This window comes from Haliotis asinina, chromosome 13, assembly GCF_037392515.1.
Source record: "Haliotis asinina isolate JCU_RB_2024 chromosome 13, JCU_Hal_asi_v2, whole genome shotgun sequence".
Classification (NCBI taxonomy): Eukaryota; Metazoa; Mollusca; class Gastropoda; order Lepetellida; family Haliotidae; genus Haliotis; species Haliotis asinina.
This window is the reverse complement of record NC_090292.1, coordinates 14,306,739-14,334,175: the sequence shown is the minus strand read 5'-3', so window position 1 is coordinate 14,334,175 and position 27,437 is coordinate 14,306,739. Positions and strand designations below refer to the sequence as shown.

The 27,437-nt window shown below is 39.9% G+C and overlaps 1 protein-coding gene and 1 long non-coding RNA gene across 2 annotated transcripts in view; both read left to right on the top strand.

The window, feature by feature from the left end:
* LOC137260443 (uncharacterized) overlaps positions 1 to 27,437 on the top strand; it is a 217,999-nt gene that overhangs the window by 96,955 nt on the left and 93,607 nt on the right. The window lies entirely within an intron of this gene.
* LOC137260004 (uncharacterized) overlaps positions 4,515 to 27,437 on the top strand; it is a 62,748-nt gene continuing 39,825 nt past the window's right edge. Inside the window, exons 1-2 of the long non-coding RNA XR_010954724.1 lie at positions 4,515 to 4,610; positions 5,852 to 5,943. This is a non-coding gene — a long non-coding RNA (uncharacterized lncRNA). The remainder of the gene's footprint in view (positions 4,611 to 5,851; positions 5,944 to 27,437) is intronic.

The following is a 27,437-nucleotide window of genomic DNA, read 5'->3' as shown; positions in this document are numbered from 1 at the left end:
ATAAAGGACGCGGTGAAATTTTGTAGTGTTTAGTGAGTGAGTGAGTTAGTTTAAGTTTTCTTCTATTGCTCCCGTCACATTTCTTCCTAACAGAAACAGCTTGCTCACACAGTGGCCATACGAGCTTTATTGGTCATGTCTTGCTTATTCCATCTTGGGGTCAAAGTGGATAAAGTGCGGGATAATAAATATTGAACTTATATTAGCCAAACTCAATGAACCTGCATGTAGAATATGACGTAATTATTTCAGTATCGTTGGTTGCATGCAAGTTTCAATGTGTCTGCAGTTATGATATTCTAGTTATTTTACTCTCCTTTATTGACAGGTTTTCATATCTTTAAAGACTGAGTTTCTTATTAGTCTATAGGTTTCACATTCTGAAATATTGCCTATGTGACTTTGACTGTTCACTCACTTGTTCAAAACATAGTCTCTATAAATATATAGTTGCCAAAGATAAATATGTTTTTAGATTTAATAGACAGACGTCGGGTGGTCAGGCTCGCTGACTTGGTTAACACATGTTATCGTATCCCAATTGCGTAGGCCGATGCTCATGCTGTTGAACACTGGATTGATTGGTCGATTATATATTTATAGGCAATAAGATTATAGCTTACCGCGGCTTGTATAGTTTTATTAGATTACTTAACATCAAAGCTTGGCAGGATTTGATCAGATTTTGTTGAGACCATGGTTAAATATTTCATTCTGCCTTACTTATTTAAGATCAACAAGAATACCTATGGGCGCATTGCAGGGGTATGAAACAGTGAGGATTCAAAAGTTTGATAATGTTCCAAGTGATTGCCAGAGTATACGATGGGGAGAGTACAATGTATGCAACTTTGCCCCTACCGTTTCTGCGGCTTGGTGCGCATTGTACTCAGACCACACTAGCATACAATTTAAGGCTTTATCTCTCCAATGCTCTCTGTCCCGGTGTGTCGTGTCAGTTTCAGTCACGTGAATTTCGTGTAACACAGTCACACCTACTCAGGGCGGACGAGAACTCCTATGTTGAGGAGGCGTTAGCCAGGTTATAGAACTTGGACAGACTGTAGACAAAAGCTGTTTGGCTCCGATACCAATGTTGAGGCGGCCTCAGCCACGTAATGGAACTTGAGCAGTTTGTAGCAATTGGTGAATGCAAGTCCTCAAGCAAATATATCAACGAAAGCCCATGCATGTTCATAATATATGACAAGTCTAGATTGCTACAGTTTCTGAAAATGAACTAAGTCTCTTTATTAGCTATTTTTTACTCTATATTATTTAGTTAGTTTAATTAACGATAAATTCACAGACTCGCTAAAACTGCACGTTTAATCGAAGCTGACTATATTTTATATTATCACTATCGGCCCGTGAAGACAACGGAAAGAATTGATCTTTAGCAGCCAATTTGTGTCATGGAGGCGACAAACAAAACGTGTGTTCTCGCTCGCTGACTTGGGCACGGCGCTGACCAACGAGCTTAAGGCTGCATCACACTGCAGCAACCACACAGTTTTCAAACCACATTGAAGCAGTCTAGGCCGATGCTCATTGGATTGTCTGGTCCAGACTCGATAATAGAGCACCACCATAAACGTGCTGAGTGCCATATAAACAACAAACAAACTTTAATGACACGGAAGAGATGTTACATTTCCCAATGCGACGGGACAGCAAGCAGCAAACAATCAGTTATTTCACTTTTTTAGCTGTTGCGTGGTGCCTTTGAGGGTTACTTCCAAAAATATAAGAGGGCCGGACTTTTTTAACTGCTACCGTCCCACGCAGCTTCTGTGTGGCTGCGCTTTCTTGTGGTACTGCAGTAGAGTCATGCGGGATTTGTGTTTAAGATGTAGCACTGCAGATTGTACAAGTTTGAAAGTCCGATAGTTAGCCGTCAACTCTGGTGGTCACAGCACAGATGACTAACTGACAAGGTTGGTAAGCCACTTCCCCAGGACGAGGTAATGTTGCCTGGTCATTCGAGCATGACCCCTATTAGGAATGTTCTGGTGCAAGTTGAACACCAGAGTTTCAGAAGGGGTGTGCCCCTGAGTTGGTGAGAGTGGGTTTGAGTGAGTGAGTGAGTTTAGTATTACGCCGCACTCAGCAATATTCCAGCAATATGGGGGCGGCCTGTAAATAATCGAGTCTGGACCAGACAATGCAGTGATCAATCTAAGTATGAATCTTCGCAACTGGGATACGGTGACACCTGTCAACCAAGTCAGCGAGTCTGACCACCAGATCCCGTTAGCGTATCACTGAAGTTTGTAAACTCAATTTCATGATGAAGAACGAGGACTATAGAATAAATTTTAGAACTTGCACAATTTGTAAGTTTGTGCTCAGTCTTAATAGTTATTTTTATAAACTTGACATGATGAACGTTCTCCAAAATTAGGCATTGTTAGAGAAAAATAACATCTCCTGACAACAGCTCACTGAAACATTGAAACCCCACCACCACCCTCCTTTCACACCTTGTCCAGTCAAAGGAAAGATCTTCAGTCCAATACATTGCTTACTGTGTTCTGCAACTGTAGATCTTCATACTGACATCATTGTGTTTTCATTAGGTCACTCGACCCATATCGTGTCCAGCCCCATGAGATAGTTTATCTTCATTGATAAAACACCATACTGCAGAGCCGCCAACAAATTTACTTAAAAATTCAGATCAGGGACCATCAGTATATCGGGAATTATATTTTAATTCTGTTTTTCATTTCATTGTTCATTTTTAATATTCAATATCCTAACTCTATTTTTAACACGTGAAACAATATTGGTGCACAAAGCGGTAACGTCGGCATGAGACACTACATGTGTATGTATATTTCTGAGGAATGTTTACTCCGAACCAGACAATCCAGTGACAATGTCATTAACAGCTAGCTCTATCTATGCTTCTACAAAGATCTATCCAGGAACATTAAATTTATAAAGTTGCGATACACGTAAAGCTGCTTCATTTCATGTACAGGATATGTTTAAATGTGTTAGCGCCTCTACATATGCAACAGTATTAATCGCTTGATTGTCGCAAACATAAAGTTTCATTTTAAGTTTAGGGTCAATAAATTTTCAGTTGACATTCTGATGGCTGTTCATCTTGCTCTTCGACAGCACCCGGCTGGCATTATAAAGGTTCGTGACATCGCATGTATTTCTTTTTCTACATAGTGCAGAATCCAGTTGGCGTGTTAAAGGTCAAATTTGCTAGTTAAAAAATTCGTAGATTTCACTGAAAGGAATCTATGGTATTACTGCAAATCCAAAACCAGTCTTTGAAACAGTCACCCTTTAGAAAACACGATTTCAAAAATGTCCCGATTTTCAGGCCACATTGAGATTTGACGTCTGCCACAGTCAGCTGAGTCACTGCCAAGTTTACAACATGTGAGGACAAAGGTAATGACGTCATGTTTATATATCTGACGTCACCGACTTCAGGCTGCCTGTCGAAGGTTAGTTATGCCAGAGACAGATTTTCATGTCTTGTTCAACTGGCCAGAAAACAAATGATGACTCTGACAACTAACGACCTGTGTAAAGGTTTGATACTATACCACAGTTAGACTAACATCAAGTCTCTGAAATGGGTGCACTCAGCAATATTACAGCTATAATTATGTCGCCGGTCTGTAAATAATCGAGTCTGCACCAAACAGTCCAGTGATCAACAGAATGGGCATCGATCTGCGCAAATGGCAACCGATGACACGCGTCAACCAAGTTAGCGAGCCTGGCCACCCGGTCCCGTTAGAGTAGAGTCTCCTTTTATGGCAAGCGTGTGGTTGCTGAAGGCCTATTCAAACCTAGATCTTCACAGGTCGGGGAGGATGGGTCACCTTATGGGGATCTGCCGTCTGGGGTAGGGTGTGCCATCTGGGGGAGGGTGTGTCACCTGAGTATAACTACATGGGTCACCTTATGGATCCGGAGGTATGTCGTCTAAGGGAGGGTGTGTCACCTGGGGGTCTGTCATCTGTGTGAGGGTGTTTCTCCTGTGGGTATATATCTACATGGCCTGTTCTACCCCGAACCTTTAGGGATCATCTCGTATGTGTATAAAGAGTTTATTCATTCAATCTAGACTTGCTACAGCACATATTTTTAACCTGCATGGACTGCACTGGTTCAGGGTTTTTACGCATGCCAGACTATACCGGGGAAGTGATTTTCATAAACATTGCCGATGTCATAGCATATTATTGAATCTACAGCATGAATCTCATTCCATAAATTATATATGTAAATGATGAACACATATGTTTTACAATATCATGTTAATTGTGCCGTGCAACCCTGACAGGCACTGGAAGTAAATGCTGATAAACATTATTTTTAAAAAAGAAAGAAAAGGAAGCATGTATGTTCTACCCAAAATATACGATAAGTGACGCTCACCTCGATTCGACCAATCAGAATATTAATGGATTTTTTTTATCCGTGGTACGCTTCCTGTCTGGCACGACCTTGAACTTTCTAGAAATAGAAAATGGCGGCAAGGAAGAGAGTTCTGGAAATGATCGCGTCGATTTTTGCAGTTTATGAACAAAATCCGATATGTCATGAGATATCCTCGCAACATGTGGATACATAAGGTAGTGTTTTAACTGTTTATACCTTTCAGATATATTTATTTATGTTTTCATTACGTTGTAGAGAGATATAGCACAAGAGGCACGTGACTGCGCCATCATCCACTGTTGCCAGTGTTCAGAGCGGCAAAGCGTCAACAGGTCCCAACTCCTCTCGCGAAAAAGGCAGTGGTTGTTTTTTAGTATGACAGCAAAATCTGACCTATCAAAAGTCTTTCATCCATTTATACATCGTAAGTGTACGCGATGTAAATTTGTTATTTGTTTTTAATTTTCTTTAGTAAATGCTGTGAAAATTGGGAATTTCTTCTGCAATTTGTTGCTGACTTGGGGCTGAATATTGGCCTCTGAACAGGTCTGAACATCAGCATTCAGTATTGTTATGTTTGTTGACAATGTTAAAGTGTTAGGCAGTGTTTGAAAATAAGGGGACACTGGAGTCCTTGGGTTATGGGTGAAATGATGACTGCCAAGCCAATGGTTTGCTGTGATAACCACCTGCAGGGGACCTTGAAGTGGTTTTTAAAGCGAATCACAAGCATAGGTTATGATTTTGCATATACCACTATGTCAAAAACATGTGTATTTTAGTTGTCAGTCACTATTAAGGACAGTGTGCAGATGTACTGATATTTTTTTTTAAAAAGTTGAATGGTTCTGTATTTATTGAAGATATTTCCAGTAAAACATTGAGATAGAGGCATATGAGTGGCAAACTTGATATGCCAAGGGAAGTTCTCTAGGTGCGATACCATGAATAAGGTAAAGCGAAGTTGAGCCTTGGTCCGGTATCACACAGAGAGATGGTCAAATAACCGCTCCAGGGGTTTATCATTGTTATTTCACATGTCATAAGTTCTAAAAAATACATGTTTCACTTGAATTATTGTATATTGTTCTAGCCATGATTATATATATTACTCTACAATGATATTACACTCAGTAACTCAAAACTAACAACTAAATTCTGTGTTAATAGCGTACAAGAAGAAGAATTGTCTTTATCAACAACACAGAACACAATATACAGAAAATACGCTTTTGGCGTATTTTGTTCAGAATTTCTAATTTTGTCCCTCAAATTTGACATATACTGTAAACAATGACATGTGAACACTATATGTTTCCTACATACGATACAGTATATGGAAAATACACTGTTGGTCAAATTTGTAATGAAATGTTAATTTTGTATCGTTGAGTACAGATATTTTAACATGTGGATTAAATTCTAAACCTAACAGATGAGAGACGACAGACCCCCAGGTGATCACCATTCACACAGATGACAGACCCTCCAGGTGAACACAGTCCCTGCAGATGACAGACCTCACAGGTAAACATTGTCCCCTCAGGTAAACATTTTGCCCCCAGGTGTCAGACCCCCATAAGGTGACCCAAGTAGATAACCCCAGGTGACATACTCTTTCCCATGTGACAGACCCCTATAAGGTAATACACTCTGTTCCAGATGACACACCCTCCCAGTTGACAGACCCCCATAAGGTGACCCATGTAGATAACTCCAGTTGGCAGACAAAAGAGATATCACACCCAAAGATAGTAGATCCTGATGTAAACATCATTCCCTAAGTCGACAAACTATGAGGTGAGCCATGTAGAAAACACCAGATGAAACACCCTCACCTTGATGACAGACACCTAGAAAGGTGTCCATGTAGATATCCCAGGTGACACTGACCTCCCATAATGTGACCCATGTTGATCCCCAAGGTGGAACAGCCTTCCCGAGGTGACAGACCCCATAAGGTGATCCATGCAGATAAGCCAGGTGACACACCCTGCCACAGATGACAGATCCTCCAGTGATACACCCTCCCCTAGGTGACAAACCCCCATGAGGTGACCCATGTAGATCCCCCAGGTAAAACACCCTTCCCCAGGTGACAGCCTCCCCCTTCCCCTGATTATAAACTGTCCCAAATGACACACCCTCCCCCAGCCTGCAGACCCTAATAATATGACCCATGTAGATAACCCCAGGTGACTAACCCTCCCCCAGATGGCAGACCCCCATAAGGTGACCAGTGTAGATACTAGGGCTGGGTATTGCTCCTCATCTGCATATTGCGATATATTGTGATACAGAAAGGCGTATTGCGATACGGATTGCGATATATTGTCAATTTGAAACATGGCTATTTTGCAAGCAAAGCCTGGCAAAAATCAGCTATTAATAAATGATAATGAAACAGAGTTTCAATTTAATGGTTTATTAACAAGAAATAACAAATGTAAAAAGAACAGCACCTGGCATAAAAAAATAAATGAGGTTTTTGGAGATGACATGGTTCATCTTCATCACCATGAGCATGGACATTGGACAGTCAGGTAAGTATCATCACCATCTTATTCAAAATTCTTGTACCTACTATTTAATACTAAAACTATTACCAGATTTGGTATAACTCTAAACTCTGTATTTTTGTTATAAGATATTGGTTGTGAGCTTGTTATGTAACGTTAATGTCAAATAATACATTTTGGTTGTTCAAAGTTAGTTGTTATGAAAGATTTGTGAAAGCTAAATAAAAGTCAAAGTGTTTTACTAATAGCACAGTTTTACTAAAAACACTTATTCAATATTCAACCAACTAACTGTTGGGGAAAGTGAAGTTCCATAAGTAATTATTGTCTCATTTAAATCAAAAGATACCATAAATTTTGAAACAGCTACATTTCTCAAAATGCAGTCACTGACAGTCTGACACTGAATGACATCAATATCACTTAAAAATTCACTTTAAGAAAAAGGAAATCAGACATGTGTCTATGATGTTAGAAGCACAGTTCAACACACTATCACAACTTTGGTTCCAACACAGAAAACTGTTTCAACTTTCAACCAGTAAATGAGATGTCTGTTATGTAACTTCAACGGTCACGCTCAAAACACTTAAACAACTTGCCGGTTGCCATAACTGTGGATAAGTTGATGTCAGCTGTCAAGCATAAAACACCTCTAATGTAAGGGAACCAAAAAAGGCATTTTCCTTGAAAAGAAATAAATAACAGTTTCAACTAACTCTGAACTTTGGCACATATTTATGAAAAGGGCTTGTGCTTGATAAAACTTCAAACAGTCATTTTCAGATTTTTCTTCAAAAACACCAACATGTCAACATGTTCTGGCTTAAGACTTGCTCTTTGCTGTGTAACAATATCACCAGCAGTTGAAAAAACCCTTTCAGAGGGCACACTTGTAGCTGGCACACAAAAAACACACTTTGCAAATCTAGCCAAGAGAGGATATTTTTTATCTCGTATCTTCCACCAGTTACAGGGATTTTCCCTCAAAGGGACAGGCAACTCACTCTTGTATTGCTCTGTTTCAGCCTGTGCAAGTTCAAGGGATGATTTTGCAGGCTCTGACCTAATGTAAAAGACATCTCCCAAGAAATCCTCCAATAAAGAATCCTTGGTTTCATTCTTTGCAGGAGGGCTGGACTCTGTTTTCACTGTGACTTTGTGATCATCCTCTGGCATGTCACTTGTATCAGTCTCACTTTGAAGCTGAGGAAGAGCTGGTTCAGCGTCTGGTTCAGTCTTCACCTTTACACCTTGTGGAACACTATCCCACATGGCTGCAACCTGCGTTGTGAGCTTGCTGTACACATCAAACCTCTCTTCTGCATTGAAGTAGGGTAAGATCTTGAATCTTGGATCAATAGCTGAGGCAAGGGACAGCATGTCCTTCTGCACAGTATACCTGTTGCTCAAGTCATCCATCATGATCTTTTTCATGTCCCTGATAGGAGGTGAGTCATCTTCCTTTTGGATGAGGACAGACTGCAGCAGCCGATGCTGGATGGGTTGAATGATTGAAATGATAGGGCAACTCTCATAGCACATCAAGACCGTTATTTCCTTGATTGGCTGAAGGAAAGTCACAAGCTCCTCCATCAACGTCAGATCCTCATCACTGATTGTGTTCAGATCCTTTGGGGGCCCCAGCTCCTTGGACCGCAACGTTGTTATCACAGCCAGCTGCATTTCCAGGTATCTTTGCAGCATATCATAGGAGGAGTTCCATCGTGTCACAACATCAATCACCAGCTTGTGCGAAGGCAATCCAAGCATATGAGCTTTGCTTTGTAGAAGTGAGGAAGCTTTTGCACTTCTGTGAAAAAACGCTGCAAGTTTTCGAACTTTTGCCAGGACATGGGAAGTCCTCTTCACCTTAAGTGCCTTTTGTATGCTGATGTTAAGGGTATGCGCGAAGCAAGGCATGTGTGGCGCCTCAACAAGCTGTACAGCTTTTACAATGTTGGCGGCGTTGTCAGTGACAATTGTAGGGGGGTATTTGTATCTCCAACTTTCCATTCACTCATAACTTCCTTCAGTAAGTCAGCCAAGTTGTCAGCTGTAAAGAAGTAGAAAGAATAAAAATTGTGCATCTAACATTTTCTATCAAGTAAAGGAAATATTTCAAATGAGTGAGTGAGTGAGTTATTGTTTAACGCCGCTTGGGCAATATTGCAGCCATTAACGGCAAAATATTTCAAATGAAGGTGGAATTTAAAATTCAAGGGCTTTCGCTTGAAACTAACTGAAAATAAATTTAAAGGTTAAAATTAAAAACTACTTTGATTTGTTTAAATAAAGAATACACTAACTGTCAGTGACTGGAATTATTTGAAAAATGTTGTGAGGTTTTCAAATAACAAAGCAATTAATATTTAAGCAGTAACTAAGTTTACAGGAAATAAATTAATTCAAATAATACATATAAAAATTATTTAGAAATTAAATCACCTGTGTGGCTCTCTCCTAGTGACCTTGTTTGGAGTACAAACGTTTCCAGTTTCCAATCATCGTTGACCAAGGATGCTGTTAGTGTAACATAGTCATCAGCTGCGCGGGAGGTCCAGCCATCAGTAGTCAATGAGACCTACAAATAAAAGAAAAACAAGTTGGTTTAAGCCTTACGATGAGAGAATATTTCAATGGAAAAATGGAAACTCTACAGAATTTAAAAATTAAATATGTATTCTCAGTTTTTCATCATCATATAAACTTTCTGCTTGAATCTGTAATGTAATTTTCATTTCAAATAAAATAGCTTTAATTTGGAACACAGCTCTTCAATATTTTTGAATTGTATTGTTTTTAACAAAAAACATAAATTCTTTGGAAGATTTGCTGATAAAATTCTGAACCTAACTCAAATAATGTTTTTGTGATTATTGACCATATTTCATTACTATTTTACTTTATTTTTGAGTGTTAATATTGAAAACTGAATATATTTGAAAACATCAAAAGCTAAAAAGCTGACAATTTGAAATTATTAATTGATTTATCTAATATTTATTAATTCATTGCTAGTTCATTATTCTAGTTACAAAATAAGTGATATTAGCCTTACCTTTACTGCTTTCTGCATTTTACTTGCTATTTCACTTCTAACTTCATGGTAGAGTTTTGGGACAATCACTTCAGCAAACTGTTTTCTCAATGGGACAGAATCGCCTTGTTGGAGTAAAGACAGAAGGGAGCGAAATTCGCTACTGTCAATGAAGGAAAAGGGGTGCAGTCCTTTGACTAGAAGCAATGCCATTTGATGTGTTATTTGTTGTGCTTCGGTCGAATTCGATTTACACTGTTTATTCCTGTTGGTAAACACATGAAGACTTTGTTGACTCGTAGAAGATGTAGTTAAAGAGAAGTCCTCAACGCTTCAATCACCAACGCTGGCTACAGGCAGCTTGCTCGTTTTCGTTGCTATGGCCATGGGGTGATGTCGGCGAAGATGTGTGGTTAAATTTGTCGTACCCCCACTTGTTTTCACAATAGATTTGCATTCATAACAAACGGCATAGCTGGAATCAACCTTTCCGTCGACAGATTTTAGACCAAAATATTTCCAAACACTTGATTTACTATGCCAATTCGGCACAGCAACCCACTGTTTATCCGCCATTTTGGAAAGGGATGTAAGTTACTTTGACTAGTTACGAGGCTGTTCATATTTGCGCTACTTTGATTTTAGGACATCCTGGTTTATTTACACTTTTCACATAGTTTTTGCAGGTGTTTTTAGACTGAAATGGTTACAGTAGAAACGTCCAATATATTGGAAAATTACACACGTATGTACCGGTACATATTGTGTTGTTTCTGTATTGCGATATACCGATATACCGATAATACCGCCCACCCTTAGTAGATACCCCAAGATGACACACCCCTATGAGGTGACCCATGTAGGTATCCCCAGGTGACAGCCCCCCATAAGGTGACCCATGTAGATACCCCCAGGTGACATCCCCTCAACCAGGAAACAGATCCCTATGAGGTGACCCATGTATGATACACCCAGATGACACACCCTCCCCGAGACGACAGCCCCCAATAAGGTGACTCATGTAGATAACCCCTGATGACACAGCCTCCCCCAGGTGACAGACCCCATAAGGTATTATTGATAGATAACCCAGGTGACACACCCTCCCAGACAGCAGACCTCCATAATCTGACCCGTGTAGATACCCCCAGGTGACACACCCTCCCAGTTGACAGACCTCCATAAGGGGACCCATGTAGATACAGCAGCACTGAGGTGACCCACCCTCCCAGTTGACAGACCTCGATAAGGTGACCTGTGTAGGTAATCCCAGATGACACACCCTTTCCCCAATGACTGATCCCCAGAAAGGTATCCGTGTAGATACCCCAGGTGACACATTTCCCAGGTGATAGATTCCCCACAAGGTGACCCATGTAGATAACCCCAGATGACAGATCCCAAGAAGGTAACCCATGCACATACGCATAGGTGACACGCCCTCAGCTGGACGGCAGACCCCCATGAGGTGACCCATGTGGATACCCCCAGGTGACACACCCTGCCCCAGACGGCAGACCCCTATGAGGTGACCCATGTAGATACCCCCAGGTGACACACCCTCCCCCAGACAGCAGACCCCCATGAGGTGACCCATGTAGATACTCCCAGGTGACACACCCTGCCCCAGACAGCAGACCCCCATGAGGTGACCCATGTAGATACCCCCAAGTGACACACCCTCCCCCAAACAGCAGACCCCCATGAGGTGACCCATGTGGATGCCCCCAGGTGACACACCCTGCCCCAGACGGCAGACCCCCCATGAGGTGACCCATGTAGATACTCCCAGGTGACACACCCTGCCCCAGACGGCAGACCCCCATGAAGTGACCCATGTAGATACCCCCAGGTGACACACCCTGCCCCAGACAGCAGACCCCCATGAGGTGACCCATGTAGATACCCTCAAATGACACACCCTGCCCCAGACAGCAGACCCCCATGAGGTGACCCATGTGGATACCCCCAGGTGACACACCCTCCCCCAGACAGCAGACCCCCATGAGGTGACCCATGTAGATACTCCCAGGTGACACACCCTGCCCCAGACGGCAGACCCCCCATGAGGTGACCCATGTAGATACTCCCAGGTGACACCCACTCCCCCAGATCATGTTTCCTGAATCCTGAATCCTGATGGCATCATCCGCAAAAACATAAACAAAAAGTCAAATGTGTATTGTTACAAAATACTATCTAAATTGTAAGCAAAAACAGCGTCATTGGTATATACCTTGGTGGCAGTGAAAAAAACAAATAAGCAAAATTATAAGCGTACAATTGGGAATCAAATGTGCAATACTTTTTACTTGGATTTACTTCCCTCGAAACCAAGCCCCCGGGAGACTGAACCCAGTCAGAGCGAGTGGGTGTGCATTCAAGGGTAGTGAATACTTTCCAGTGGCTGGTTCATTTGCAGATACACTGAGGGTTTATTGTGTGTTTATAGAGATGACCTGTTTGGTTGACAAGTTAGAAATATGTTGAGTAATAAGAAGGTAAGATTCTTTATGGATAACAAATTCTTGTATTGTATGCAATGCACGTTTTGGTATGGATTCATATACAGTTGTTAAGCAAGAGTGATAATGGTATAAGAATCCATACCAAAATGTTGCATTACATAAAGTGGAAGAGGGTGTCATCCATAAAGAATGCATATATAGAAAAACTGAGAATCTGAGTTTGCACCGGTTTCCATTGGATCAAGTCATCTGAGAAAAATAGATGCTGTTCGTTCGCAACCCACCGATGTAATAACATGTCATGTGTACAAGTATCACACCTGCCTGTCTCTGTAATTACATAACGAGACAGAGACTCAGGTACACAAGCCATAAGTCAATGTATCTGTTTATGGTGTATAGCCTGATAGGTGTTCAGTTGAAATTGCATGTGGTCAAGGATTGAAGTTGTGTATTGTATATTGTCAATAGCAGGCAGGCAGACAGACAGACAGACAGACACAATGAGCTTTGTCTGTGACAGAGACTGCTTGTTACACTTAACATATTATTCTATGCTTCCCCCCTTCCAGCACCCCCCCCCCCCTCCCACCCTCCCAAAAAAAATAGATAAATAATAAATAAAGTACAAGGTAAGTGATGTCACTGCTTGTCATACTTGTCATATACTATAGTGTGACCCCACCCCCAACACCCTCCATCGCCATAAATTATGAATGGTCACTTGTAATCACAAGAAATATCCCTGCATGCATCACTTGCTGTGTTTTTATAAGTCACCTTTCCAGTTCAAGCTGCGTGAACCTAATCCCTACACATGCACTACGTGTGCACTGCAGCACAGCTATTGAAACCACTTTTCATGTCGGTGCTGTGGTGAAGTTGGGGGATATTACTTTTAAGGTTGAATTTTAATTATTGATAAATTGTTAGTGTATATCCAAACAAAAGGTGTCAGAATCTGCAAAGTTGTGTTTTGCGTTACATGTGATTTTTAAGATAATTTAATATGAAGATATTTATCCCTGGCATTGTGTTTTGCGATATTAAAATGGACTCAGTCTGTGCATGTTTGACTATTGCCGAGCAGGGCCCTTATTCTCAAAATGTTCATAGGCCCAAGAATTCTGAACTTTGATCGTAGCCAGTGTGTTATGAATTGGCATAAGAAGTTTGTTGGGCTTTGAACGTTTCAAGACTAGCTAGCTTGATCTTCCAATATTTCCATACCAAACTTGGCACATAGATAGGTCAGGTGGTGTACTGTTGCATTTTGGTAGATTGAGCATTCTGAATTGAATATTTAAAGCGTTCCCATGGCAACAGATTTGCCTTTGACTCAAATTGGTTCATTCATTGTTTCTTTACCAAATGTCAAACTTACACATATGAACATATGCACGGTGAACTAGTGCCTTTTGGCAGTTTTTGAATTCTGATTAAAATAATGTTTGTGTTTCTATGGCAACAATCCTGGCTTCAACTGAAGTTTGTGGTATTGCTCCTTTATGGAGCAGAACTTAAAAACCTTCACTACTCTCCGTCCACTTATCCAAAATACGTGCCAGAACAGCTGACTTAATCATGGCTTGTATACATATTCATGAAGAGTATTTTGCCATTGAGTGTGATGTTGATATTGTCCTCTTCTTTGAAAATGTATGGATATTCATAGAGTATATCCCACCAATGGCAGAGGCACAGAGTTGACAGTTTGAAATGATTAATTTGTGACATGAATACTCTACCTTTTCTTGTATCCGCTGTTTTGTTGTCTAAAAGTTATCATGAATTATTCGGGCTAGTAACGTGTCTGATGGGCCCGTGACATCCTTGGGTCACTAGCCTGCCTGCCTGGCTAGTGACAGTTTGAATCTATTTCTAATGCTGCCCATGTATAAACCAGGTGACATACCCTCCCCCAGATGACAGACACCCATGAGGTGATCCTCATGGATATTAACATGGGTAGATCACAGGATGTCTTGAGGGTTGTTTGTGCATCTTTAGTACAGATGCTCTTCTTTAAGTGATCAAGTGGTGTTTCGTTAAACTGTACAGCCACCAGATGGATACTAACACGGGTAGATTACAGGGTGTCTTCAGGAGAGTTTGTGTACCTTCAGTATATGAGCTCTTCTTTAAGCGATCAAGTGGTGGTTAAGTAGACTGTGTATAGACAGCAAATGGATACTAACATTGGTAGATTACAGGGTGTGTTGAGGGTGGTTTATGTACCTATAGAATAGATGATCATCTTTAAGTGGTCAAGTGGTGGTCAAATATACTGTGTACAGCCAGCAGATGAATACTAACATAGGTATGTTACAGGGTGTCTTCAGGGTGGTTTGTACATCTTCAGTTTAAAGCCTGTTTTGGAAATAACTGAGTGAGTGAAGAAATGGCGTACCATCACCAGATTACAGAGTATCTTCAGGGTGGATGGGTTGCACAGCCTCCGGTTAAAGGTATTCCCTGAAAGTTGTGGTCACCCAGACTATATACAGGTGAGATAGATTGTAGTTTGAGTAGTTTTGGATAACAGAGGCAAGAAATGGATGCTAGCTTGGGTAGAGTTTTATTACAGGTTGTCTTTAAGGTGGTTTCTGGAAGTCATCAAGTATAAAGGCCAGATATATGTACGCTTGGGTAGATTTTGGATTCTAGGGTGTGTTCAGGGTGGTTTGTGTAGCTTCACGTTAAAGGTATTTTGTGAAAGTCATTAAGTAGACTGAGTGTAGATTCCACATACATGCTAGCTTGGGTAGATTTAGACTACAGGGTGTGTTGAGGGTGGTTTTTGTAGCTTCAGGTTAAAGGTATTCTCTGAAAGTCAATAAGTAGACTGAGTGTAGAGGCCAGAAACATGCTGCTTGGGTAGATGTAGACTACAGGGTGTGTTGAGGGTGGTTTTTGTTGCTTCAGGTTAAAGGTATTCTCTGAAAGTCATTAAGTAGACTTGAGTGTAGAGGCCAGATACATGCTAGCTTGGGTAGATGTAGACCACAGGATGTGTTCAGGATGGTTTGTGTAGCTTCAGGTTAAAGGTATTCTCTGAAAGTCAATAAGTAGACTGAATGTAGAGGCCAGAAACATGCTAGCTTGGGTAGATTTAGATTCCAGGATGTGTTGATTGTGGTTTGTGTAGCTTTAGGTTAAAGGTATTCTCTGTAAGTCATTACGTTGACTGAGTGTAGAGGCCAGATGCGTGCTAGCTTGGGTAGAGTTAGATTCCATGGTGTGTTCAGAGTGGTTTGTGTAGCTTTAGGTTAAAGGTATTCTCTGTAAGTCATTACGTTGACTGAGTTTAGAGGCCAGATGCGTGCTAGCTTGGGTAGAGTTAGATTCCATGGTGTGTTCAGAGTGGTTTGTGTAGCTTCATGTTAAATGTATTGTCTTAAGGGTGGCGTTTTTCGATTAACACCAGTAAGAGAAAGGTTGTTCATTTTAGACCTGCAAATGTGCCTTTAAACCTTTAGATTATTGCCATGCCTTACAGTTTACTGCATCTGAGCTGGTTAAGTCGGCCAGCTGAGCCCTAGGAGTTATCATTTGTAAATGTATAGTTGTGAGAGGATTTGCTTTTATTGTTTATAAAACACTGTATGATAATCTAGTTCAACCAATTCTTTCTTATGGCAGTGCCATATCGGGTACGCAGGAATTTAGTTGCATCAATGCAATACAGAACCGCGCCTGTCGCTTACTTATATCGGTTGGGAGTAAAACCCCAAACTTAGCAGTGTGGGATGGACGTCTCTCTCCGTTAAATAACCACTTGTTTGAAATTTTACAAGTTTGGTGTAAGATACTTGTTAGGTGATGTTGGACCATCAAGAATGTCTTACTCAATTATGGAACAATAGAGGCCATCTAAATGGCAATAAACTTTGTACATATCGTCTATTTGAGCATTAATTCAGTACTGAGCCATATATAAGTACTATCATGGATAGATATCAACTGAGTGAACTGCGGTGTGGGACCCTCCCCTTACTGGTGGAGTTAGAAGGTTTGCTCTCCTCAAGGTTGCATCAAGCGATGTATGCAAACCGCTTGCCACTCATATAGCTCACATGTTCCGGTGCAGACAAAGCATAAAAACCTAATTAAGTTCTGGTGTCTCTCCATGTCACCTTCTTCCGCTCCCCCAGATCCCCCCTCCAGAATTCACCATTTTCAGTAACTTTTGTTTTTCCGGATTCACATTCATCAATACATGTTACTATTACACCTTGTTGAGACGTATTAGCTGATTTATTTTCATCACGATATGGCTGAGATATTGCCAATGTGATGTTAAATATCAACTCACTCACAATTTTTTGAGACATAACATTTTCAACATAGTCACATTTGCTACCAGTTTCATGAATGTAGATAATTACCCTTAGTTTGAGACAAAATGTAAAAGTCCAGCGATCTATTGATAAAAGTCACCTTTTAGTGGCAGGCAAATCTTTTTGCAATTATATGAATATTCAAGTTACTATTTCTACAAACTGTAATAAAGTCTTTTGATACTTGTATACGTTCGTATGTTTTTGTATTGCCATGTCAAAGGGAAGTAACCCTACTGTAGCTGTGTTCATAAAAGTTCGTTTCAGTAGTCCGTACGTTTCACTATCCGAGCATTTTTGATGAAAAACAGAAGTGTCTGGATTAACGCAGTCTGACAGTAGATATATTTAGATTACAGGGTGTGTTCAGGGTGGTTAGTGAAGCTTCAGCTTGAAGGTATTCTCCAGAAGTCACATGCAGTCACATAGACTCTGTACAGAGGCAACATACATGCTATTTTAGGTAGAATTTTAATACGGGGTGCTTTCAGGGTGGTTTGTGTAGCCTCAGATGCATGGCTTTCTCTGGATGTCATCAAGTAGTCACATACACTGTGTATAGAGGCCAGGCACTTGCAAGCTGTGGTAGATTTGGGTTACAGGGTGTCTTAGGGCTAACTGTACTTTTGGTAGTCATCTAGTAGTCTACATAGAGCCCAGATACTTGCAAGGTTGAAAGATGTGTGTTGATTATCAGGTAAATACTGGAGTTATTAATTTTTGTGAACGACCTCTCCAGGGGTTGGTTATCAGATAACTAACCCACTCAAGAGGTTGGTTACCATATAACCCCCCTAAGGTACTTATCCCAACAAATCCCGGTTGAGAGAAACTTTTCCCTCGGCAGATCGGTTATGATAACCCTATGCCTGTACGTCCGTGGTTTTGTCTGAAACATCTTTAATACATAAATAAGTTCAAAACCATTCAAGCAAGTTTATTTTCTGCAGTATCTGCACATTGCAGTTAATAAATTGGAACCCTCGAGACCTTCCCCTTTTCCCATTTTTTCAGGTTCATTTGAATCACCTGAAATATAAAATAGTTATTTAGAGTTGTCAATATCACACATATTTTACTCAAGTCTAAAATAAATTAAAGACTTAGGGGGTAGCAGAAAGTCATGAGCAATTGAATGAGAGGTCGGTTGGCTCCGGACCAATAATTTTAAATTTGATTATCAACGGGAATGTTCAAAGGTTTTCCTTGAAATTTTGATTCAGCTGGGACAAAGAAAACATACCAGGTGTCTCCTCAGAAGATGCTTTTTCTGGAGCTGAAGTCTTGGGATCAGCTCTACATAGTACTTACTCTAGTTTTGACTTCTTACTGAGGATACTGCTGACCATCTTCATTTGTTCTCATTAACTCTTTTATACATCCGCACACCTGCAATAGTTGTGTATTAGTCCATGGTCCATGTCAATGGTCCATGTACTATTCAGATAGATAACAAAAAGTATGTTGTGTAAATTTTCTTTTTTCATATATCAGCTGTGGTATTGCTTGAATTATTGCTAAAAAAGGTGTAAACCACACTCACTTATTGAGTGTAATAAATCATAGAATATATAATTATTGTTATAACAATATACAATAATTCATCTGACTAACACTCGGTGCGATACCGGGAACAAGGCTCGGCTTCGCCTTATTTTTTCCCAGTATCCCACCTGGAGAAAAACTTTCCCTTGTCATATCGGGTTTCACAACCCTGTGCCTCCACCTCAATGTTTGTATTTCAGTTATTTTCAATAAATAAATACAGTACCATTTCCACCTCAACCCCCGCCCCTTACACCCTCTACCCCAGAAAAATAGAATTGTAACACCTGTGTAAAATGTAATTTAATTTTTAACATCTATTCATTGCAGTTAATGATCATTAAGTTTAATTCAGTATGTAGTTGACCGTGTGGTATATGCGAAATAACAACATTAAGCTTGTGATTTGCTTTGATAACCACTCGCTTGGCAGTTATTATTTCACCCATAGTGGTCAGATATATACAAGTGTGGATATATCGTGAATACATTGTGTCTTGTGGATGGCTCTTGTAACTTCAGATTATGGATATGTCTCTTGCAGTATTTACTGAGTCTAGAGCAGTTTGTGGGTATTTCCCCTGAATAGCTCCAGCTGCTCAGTTAGCATGGTGTTTTACATGTGAATTGTGTAGTTTGGGTCAGTCAAATGGTGAAACCAGATATACGTTACATGAATATTGCACAAAGAGTTTAGATGTTTTCAGTTTCGATTGAGGTTATCCCCTTACCTCATGACCATACCCACCAACATGACAAGATTCACCCAGATGGCCAGGGATACTCTGATATTGAGATCCACCCAGAGATCAACCCCATGACCAGATCCATCCCCCATGACCAGATCCAGATCCACTACCCCCCCATGACCAGATCCAGATTCACTACCCCTCCATGACCAGATCCAGATCCACCAGCCCCATGACCAGATCCAGATCCACCCCACCCTATCCCCCATGATCAGATCCACACCCATGACCAGATCCACCCCACCCCACCCCATCCCATCCCATCCCCCATGACCAGATGCAGCTAGCTCTACTTAGTTGTACCAGATAGTCAGGTTTTTTGATGATTACATGGCCAAGATCATTGCTCTTGATGTCATTCACTGGATTAACTTTGAAATTCAACAAAATAAAATCAATTAGGAAATCATTATTTCATTACAGCTTACAGTCACCATGTCAGTGAATCACATGATGTAAGGTCAAGGTTAAATTTAGAGATAAGATGTCAGGTTAGTTTTTTGTAATTCTAAGAGATGATAATTGTGGAAGTTGTAAAATTACTTTTTATACTGTCTGAGTATTTCATCTTGTATGAGTGATGATATATTCTCTGGATGATGTTTGACAGACCGAAGATTCCGGCATCTATTCAAGATTTATTCCAATAGAATATATCAAGACCAAGATGGATCCAGGGTGCTGATTTCAAGTGTTCAAGTGTTTCAATAGTGTTATGTATAAAATAATAAAGTTTTTCAGTGTGGATGTTTGAGACTGTTGTCAGATTGTCATCATGGGCTAGGTGGCTGAGGATTTTCTGACTGGAATGCTGTCTTTATTGAGCTGTGCAGTCAGTGACGATTGTGTTCCAATGCTGTTTGGATTCACATAGAATTAAGGTCTGTGGATTAGCCTAGTGGTTAAAGGGTCTGCTTGTTTCACCAAAGTCAAAGGCTCAAGACATAAGACAACGTCCCACATGGGTACAATTTCTGGTATCCCCTTGCTCTGGTATTGCTGGAATGTTGCTAAAAGCAGTGTAAATCTAAATTTACTCACTCACGTCAAATTTTGGCTACATTTGCATGCTTTCATCAGTATTTGGTTTGGTCCAGACTTCATCACATAGTGAAAACTTTGCATTCAACAGGATTCCAGGTTTAAGACAGCAGTGAATAAATAATGGAATTTGCACCACACAATGCAGTGATTGACATCTACATGTTTGGGTTCAGCAATGTCAATGGATAAAGTGATCAAGGGTGACCACATGACTCATGTGGTATTTGTTATCCCCCCGGCATGTAATGTGGGGGTATATAGTCGACGCCTCGTCTGTCCGTCCGTCCATCCGTCCTTAATCATTTTGTTTCTGGAGCATAACTCCGAAACCGTTAAATATTTTTAGACCAAACTTGTTAGATATAGTAATCTCACCCTATGGTTGTGCCTTTTGCTATTTACAGATTTTTGGCATTGATATTTTTTTTGTTTTCCATGGAACATGTTGGTGTTAGTCTTATGGTGGGGTGGGCTTCATTTCCGGAGCAGAACTCAAAAGCTGTTCAATATTTTTCTGCAAAACTTGGTAGATACATCAGTCATAAGCAGAAGTGGTGCCTTATGCTATAAACAGGGGTTTTTGTGACTTATTGTTTTCTCGGTTTCCATGGAAATGTTTCGGACATAGTCTAAAAATGGAGGTAGGGGCATCGTTTCCGTAGCAGAACTCAAAAACCATTCAATATTTTTGTACAAAACTTGGTAGATATATCAGTCAGATGTTGAAGTGCATTTTGCTATGTACAGGTTTTTGTGATTTCTTATTTTTTTTCGGTTTCCACGGAAATGTTTCGGACCTAGTCTGAACAGTGAGAGGTTTGTTTGGTTTCCAGAGCAGAACTCAAAAACCATTTAGTGATTTTCTACAAAGCGTGGTAGATATATCAAGCAGAACCTATAGTGGTGCCTTTTGCTATTTCCAGGTTTTTGTGAGTTATTATTTTCTCGGTTTCCATGGAAACGGTTTGACCTAGTCTGAAAAGAGAGAGGTGTGTTTCGTTTCCTGAGTAGAACTCAAAAACTTAATATCTGTCAGTAAAACTTTCTAGATATGAGTGGCAGACCCCAAAGTGGTACCTTTTGGTTTTTAAAGGCTTTTGTGATGTATTATTTTCTTGGTTTCCATGGAAACATTTCGGACTTAGTCTCAAAATGGGGGGATGAGCTTCGTTCCCAGAGAACAACTCGAAAACTATTTCATATCTCTCAACAGATCTTGGAAGATATATGAGACAGATCTTGAAATTGTGGCTTTCTTGGTTACAGATATATGACATTTATAGTTTTCATGAATTCCATGGAAACAATTCAAACGTGGTCTAAAAAATCAATGAATAACTGTCAGATGATTTGTCCTTTCAAACATGAGGGGGCCGGGTTGATATGTCATCTTCAGATGATTCTTGTTTTATATACACATAATTTGCTCCATGTGTGTTAAGGTGACATTCAGATCACAGCAAACAGCTTTCAGTGCTCTGATTTTCCATGCCACCCATCGGGGGAATGGTGTGCGAGCTGGCTAAGGCGCCAGGCTAGTGAATCTTAATGCTTGCAATGGAGGTTCACATGTGTTGGGGGTGAACATTTCTAGGGAGAATAACGTCTTGGTCTGCCACTGATGAATCTGTACTTGAATCAGCCATTACTGACACAAATCTACATTGTGAAACAGTGTTTTTCACTTCATTCCTTATGACATCAGAGATTGCCTTAATGAAATCAACACAAGCATCTCTGCCTTGGTGGTCATTACCAAGATCTACACCAATTTTTTTTTCTGAACCTGACAAAGAAAGTGGTAATCAGCAAATGATCTGCTGTGGTTTGCAACTGCAAACGCTGTTTTTTCATAATGTTCCACCTCACAGGAACCAACATTAGCGAATGCTTTATCTAAGCCCCAAACTACTTTTTTTGGGCGTAAACTTCATATAGCATGCCATATGTTTTGCTGATGTTTCATGCGAAGTTAAGGTTTACCTGCGATCAACAACTTTTCCAAGAAACAGACTTGATGTTTTATCAGCCAACTGTGGGTAGAGCGGACACGTCTTGCAGTAACATGAGTCATTGTTGTCTGCTGCTAACCACGGAAAACACTTACATTTTTTATTCATAGTCCTTATCCTTTTCTTCTTGAGTTTTCTTCTGTTTAACGTTATCAGAATGTTTAGTTACAGTGATGAATTTCTCCATTTTTATTGATTTGTGATCATCTTGTAACGATACCCACAATCGGTACGAACATGCAAGGGAGAAAGCCTAGCAGCCTATACTACATGTAACGTGATTGGCTGAGCAGAGCATGTGTCAACCCCTGGCAGTGTGTGTAACAGATGCAAAATGTCGGAGTGGGGCGCTGTGGCTATATACACAACGTCGTGTATATATTATGATCTTATATATATCCGACAATACAATGTCGTGTATATAAATCATTTACTGTAAACTGTCTTATTTCCGCGTGTTTGAATTTTCATGAGTGACGGTCACTAAATCTTTTCGCGCCTTCTTATTTTCGCGAGGTGCTTGTTGACAAATATATTGACAAATGCAATAGAGTATAAATACCTGAGATGTAGGCCTACACAGTGGTATGCAGAGAAGGTGACCGTCAGTTGCAAGACAAACACCAATGAAACAATAGACTTGTGAATCAGTGTTATGAAGCCTGTACATGCACGGTGGATAGTGAAATGTCTGGACAAGCTCTCCAAACAGAAAGACATTGTTCTGAGGGGTTGGCAAAAAGCTAATCTCTTGTGAAAACATTTAGTAAGAGGATCAGTAAGTGACATGTTAATTAAACGGTCGCGAAAATTTGGCTGTTTACAGTATATGCACAACGGTCCTTTTATCGTTTATATAATGCTGTCATTCACACAAAAAGTAATTTAAGTTTATGTTAACCTTAGGATATATTTATAACTGGTGAAATAATTCCATAATGACATATTTACAATAGAGAACTTTTTTGCGCAACACCCAGTGCGGATTCAAAATTTGTATCTTAAAAAAACGAAGTTATGCAACAAATGTTATTTGTAGATCTATTTGTAATATATTTTCATTCTTTCTAAAGCAGTCGTTACAGTTTATACATAATACGAGGGAACAGGTCAAGATGGCCAAAATGTACCAGTTTTATTTTCAATGTGTTTGTACAATCGCATACATTTATGGGAATATGTCTTTGTAGCAAACAATATTTTTTTCTCGTAAATATTTAATGTTGTATTTGTCTTTAGAAAGACAAAGCTGTGCAGGGTAGCAGGTGATCAGTAATGTGTTTGGAGAGAGCAGTGGCTACCTCGATATATATGTGTTACAAAATCACCCTTTACAAAGCAGTGTGTCAGTGTGTATTAAGAGATGAAACTCAACAAAGCAGCGGGTACTTCTATCATGTGTTAAGAAATACAACTCCACAAGGTAACAGTTAGTGTGAACAGGGAGACTATATATGTTGTAGATTATCCCTGGTGTGAAGAATCTGTACATTTTTAGTGTATCGTATGTAAATAAACTGGGTGGCCGTCAAATCACCTGAGTTACAAAATGCCCCTCCAAAGTGGGTCAAAATCCCCGTTTTTGGTCAAATTTCCCAAAGGGGTTGTCAAAATGCTCAACTTTATTTGAAATGATTAAATATATGCCACAAATACATAGTTTCTGTCAATTATGTTATTCATATAATATTATACAGTAATGTTTCTGATTATTGCTCCATCAGTAAACTGATAAGAGGAAAAGTAATATTCCGGTGTAAACAACACTGTAATTCCATTACAGAAGAAGTGACCGACGTACCCGACGACGATTTTAGATATTTAAAGTCGGCTTCTGCCTGTGCCAATTTCGCCGACGGGGTAGGTGCACCTATGGGTAATTTATTAATGATAATGTGATAGGTAATAAACCACCGTGATGATGTTCTTATGGGAGTAAACCGATAGCGGATGCCTATGATTGTATATTTGAGTGCGTGATTACCTGATTGATAATATGTGTAAATGCTTGATTGCATGTATGGGTGAGAGAGTGTTTGGGTGAGAGAATGTATGCATGGGAGAGCGTATGGGTGAGAGAGGGTGTAGGTGAGAGTGTGACAGCAAGAGAGTGTGAGAGAGAGTGCATTGGTGAAAGCGTGTGTAGGTGAGAGAGCCTATGTGTGAGAGTGTGCATGGATGCGAAAGCGTGAAGGTGAGCGTGTGTAGCTGAGAGAATGTATGTGTGAGAGAGTGTGTGTGTGAGAGAGTGCATGATTGTGTGCATGCATGGGCCAATGTGGTTAAAACTTCTGTGTGATTGTTTTCTCTTATTTTACTGTACTGCTGTGATATGCTGTGATTTTAGTATCTCATATGCCAATGTGTTTGGAGATAAAACTACCAAAACAATGGGTAAATGCGTGTGTTAGGAGATAAAACCGTTCGAAGCAATGGATACCTCCATATGTATCGCGCAATAAAACTCTACAAGGCAGCGGGTACCTATGAGTGCATTAGGAGATAAACTCTACAAAATAGTGGGTACCTACATGTGTATTCGGAGAGAAGCTCTTCAATGTAAGTGACCGACGTGGGTATTAGTGGATATACATTCTTCAACGCAGTGGGTACGTGTGTAGGAGCAGGGACACTATATACGGATTGTTGTTGATTATGCTCCTCAGTACATCTTATTTTTATCCCACGGGCATGTAATGCCTCGTCTGTCCATCCGTAATCATTTTGTTTCCAGAGCATCACTCAGAAACCGTTCAATATTTTTATACCAAACTTGATAGATGTAGTAATCTCAATCTATAGTTGTGCCTTTTGCTATTTACAGAGTTTTGGCATTTTTATTTTTTGTTTTGTTTTTCCATGGAACATTTTGGTGTTAGTCTAATGGTGCAGTGAACTTTGTTTCCGGAGCAGACCTCAGAATCTGTTCAATATTTTTCTGCAAAACTTGGTAGATATATGTGGTAGACCCCAAAGTGGTGCCTTTTGGTATGTACAGGTATTTGTGATTTGTTATTTTCTTGGTTTCCATGGAAATGTTTCGGACTTAGTTTCAAAATGGAAGGATTGGCTTCATTTCCGGAAGTAGAACTCAAAAACCGTCCAAAATGTTTCTGCAAAACTTGGTAGATATGTGTTGCAGACCCAAAAGTGGTGCCTTTTGGTATGTACAGGTATTTGTGGCATATTATTTTCTCGGTTTATATGAAAATGTTTCGGACTTAGTCTCACAATGGAGGGATGGGCTTTGTTTCCGGAGCATAACTCGAAAACCGTTCAGTATTTTTCTACAAACTTGTTACATACGTCAGTCAGAATCTAAAGTGGTGCCTTTTGGTATTTACAGTTTTTTGTGTTATATTGTTTTCTCGGTTTCAGTGGAAATGTTTCGGACTTTGTCTCAAAATGGAGGGATGGGCTTTGTTTCTGGAGCACAACTCGAAAATCGTTTCATATCTTTCAACAGATCTTGGCAGATACATGAGGCAGATCTTGAAGTGGTGCCTTTTGCTGTTTACAGATATATGGCATTTATATTTTTCATGACTTCCATGGAAATGATTCAAACTTAATCTAAGAAAACATCAAGTAACTATCAGATGATTTGTCCTTTCAAATATGTGGGGACTGGGGGGATATGTCATCTTCTGATGACTCTTGTTTATCTTTGAGTGACAGGTGAATGACAGGAAATGCCGAAACATAAAGATATTTCATTATAAAAACAGTTCCTAGTTATTTGATATTCACGCTATTGTGTCTCGAAACGCATTGACACTCACTTAAGGTGGAATCGCATAGTTCGGATTGTGAATATTCTGATTAACCCTGAAAAGAATTGGAATGAAGTCATTATAACGTTGAATGACAACAATCTGACACAGTTTATTCCAAATAAGGCCTCATATATTACACAATACACTGATGCAATATCACATATTTCTAATTTAATATAATACACTAACGTGGTGCAGGTGTGACAACACCTAAGCAAGTGGATTGATAAGTCATACGAGTGGGACAACACATATACAGGTGGAATGACACTCGTACATGTGGAATGACACTCATACAGGTGGAATGACAAGTCATTCAGGTGTGACAACAACCATACAGGTGGAATGACAGGTCATACAGGTAGGATAACACTTATAGAGGTGGATTCAAACCTTTACTGGTAGAATCACACTTGTACAGGTGTGACAACACCGATATAGGTGGAATGACACTCATACAGGTGGAATATCCTACTGGTGAAATGCTTATGGTATCAACAGAGACACAGTACATTAAGTACATTAAATATCAATATCTGTAATATGTTTTTGTTAAATAATCATTCGGGGCTAAATTCAGGATGAGATAAAACCCATGGTTGAACCATACAAATTACTAGACACCCTGATTTCTAATTATGCCATGGAGACCCAATGCTATGGTGGATACCCTTAATACCTATACACAACGTATAGTGTTAGCGGACATCGTTTCAGTGCCAGTTGCCTACTATAGTTGACATCCTTGTACTGTACAAAATGCCTCTGCATGGCATATATTGGTATTGTACCTAAGCGTACCTTTGTACTGTCCCAGATTCCTTTCGACGAGAAAACCCTTGCATTGTGTTAGATACCCTTATAATGTATCATATACATATTGTCATGGACACCCTTGTACTGTACTAGAAATCTACTTTAGTAGATACCCTTATACTGTACTGAAAACCTACTTTAGTAGATACCGTTATACTGTACTGAAAACCTACTTTAGTAGATACCGTTATACTGTACTGAAAACCTACTTTAGTAGATACCCTTATACTGTACTGAAAACCTACTTTAGTAGATACCGTTATACTGTACTGAAAACCTACTTTAGTAGATACCGTTACACTGTACTGAAAACCTACTTTAGTAGATACCGTTATACTGTACTGAAAACCTACTTTAGTAGATACCCTTATACTGTACCGGAAACCTACTTTAGTAGATACCGTTATACTGTACTGAAAACCTACTTTAGTAGATACCCTTATACTGTACCGGAAACCTACTTTAGTAGATACCGTTATACTGTACTGAAAACCTACTTTAGTAGATACCGTTATACTGTACTGAAAACCTACTTTAGTAGATACCCTTATACTGTACCGGAAACCTACTTTAGTAGATACCGTTATACTGTACTGAAAACCTACTTTAGTAGATACTGTTATACTGTACTGAAAACCTACTTTAGTAGATACCCTTATACTGTACTGAAAACCTACTTTAGTAGATACCCTTATACTGTACTGAAAACCTA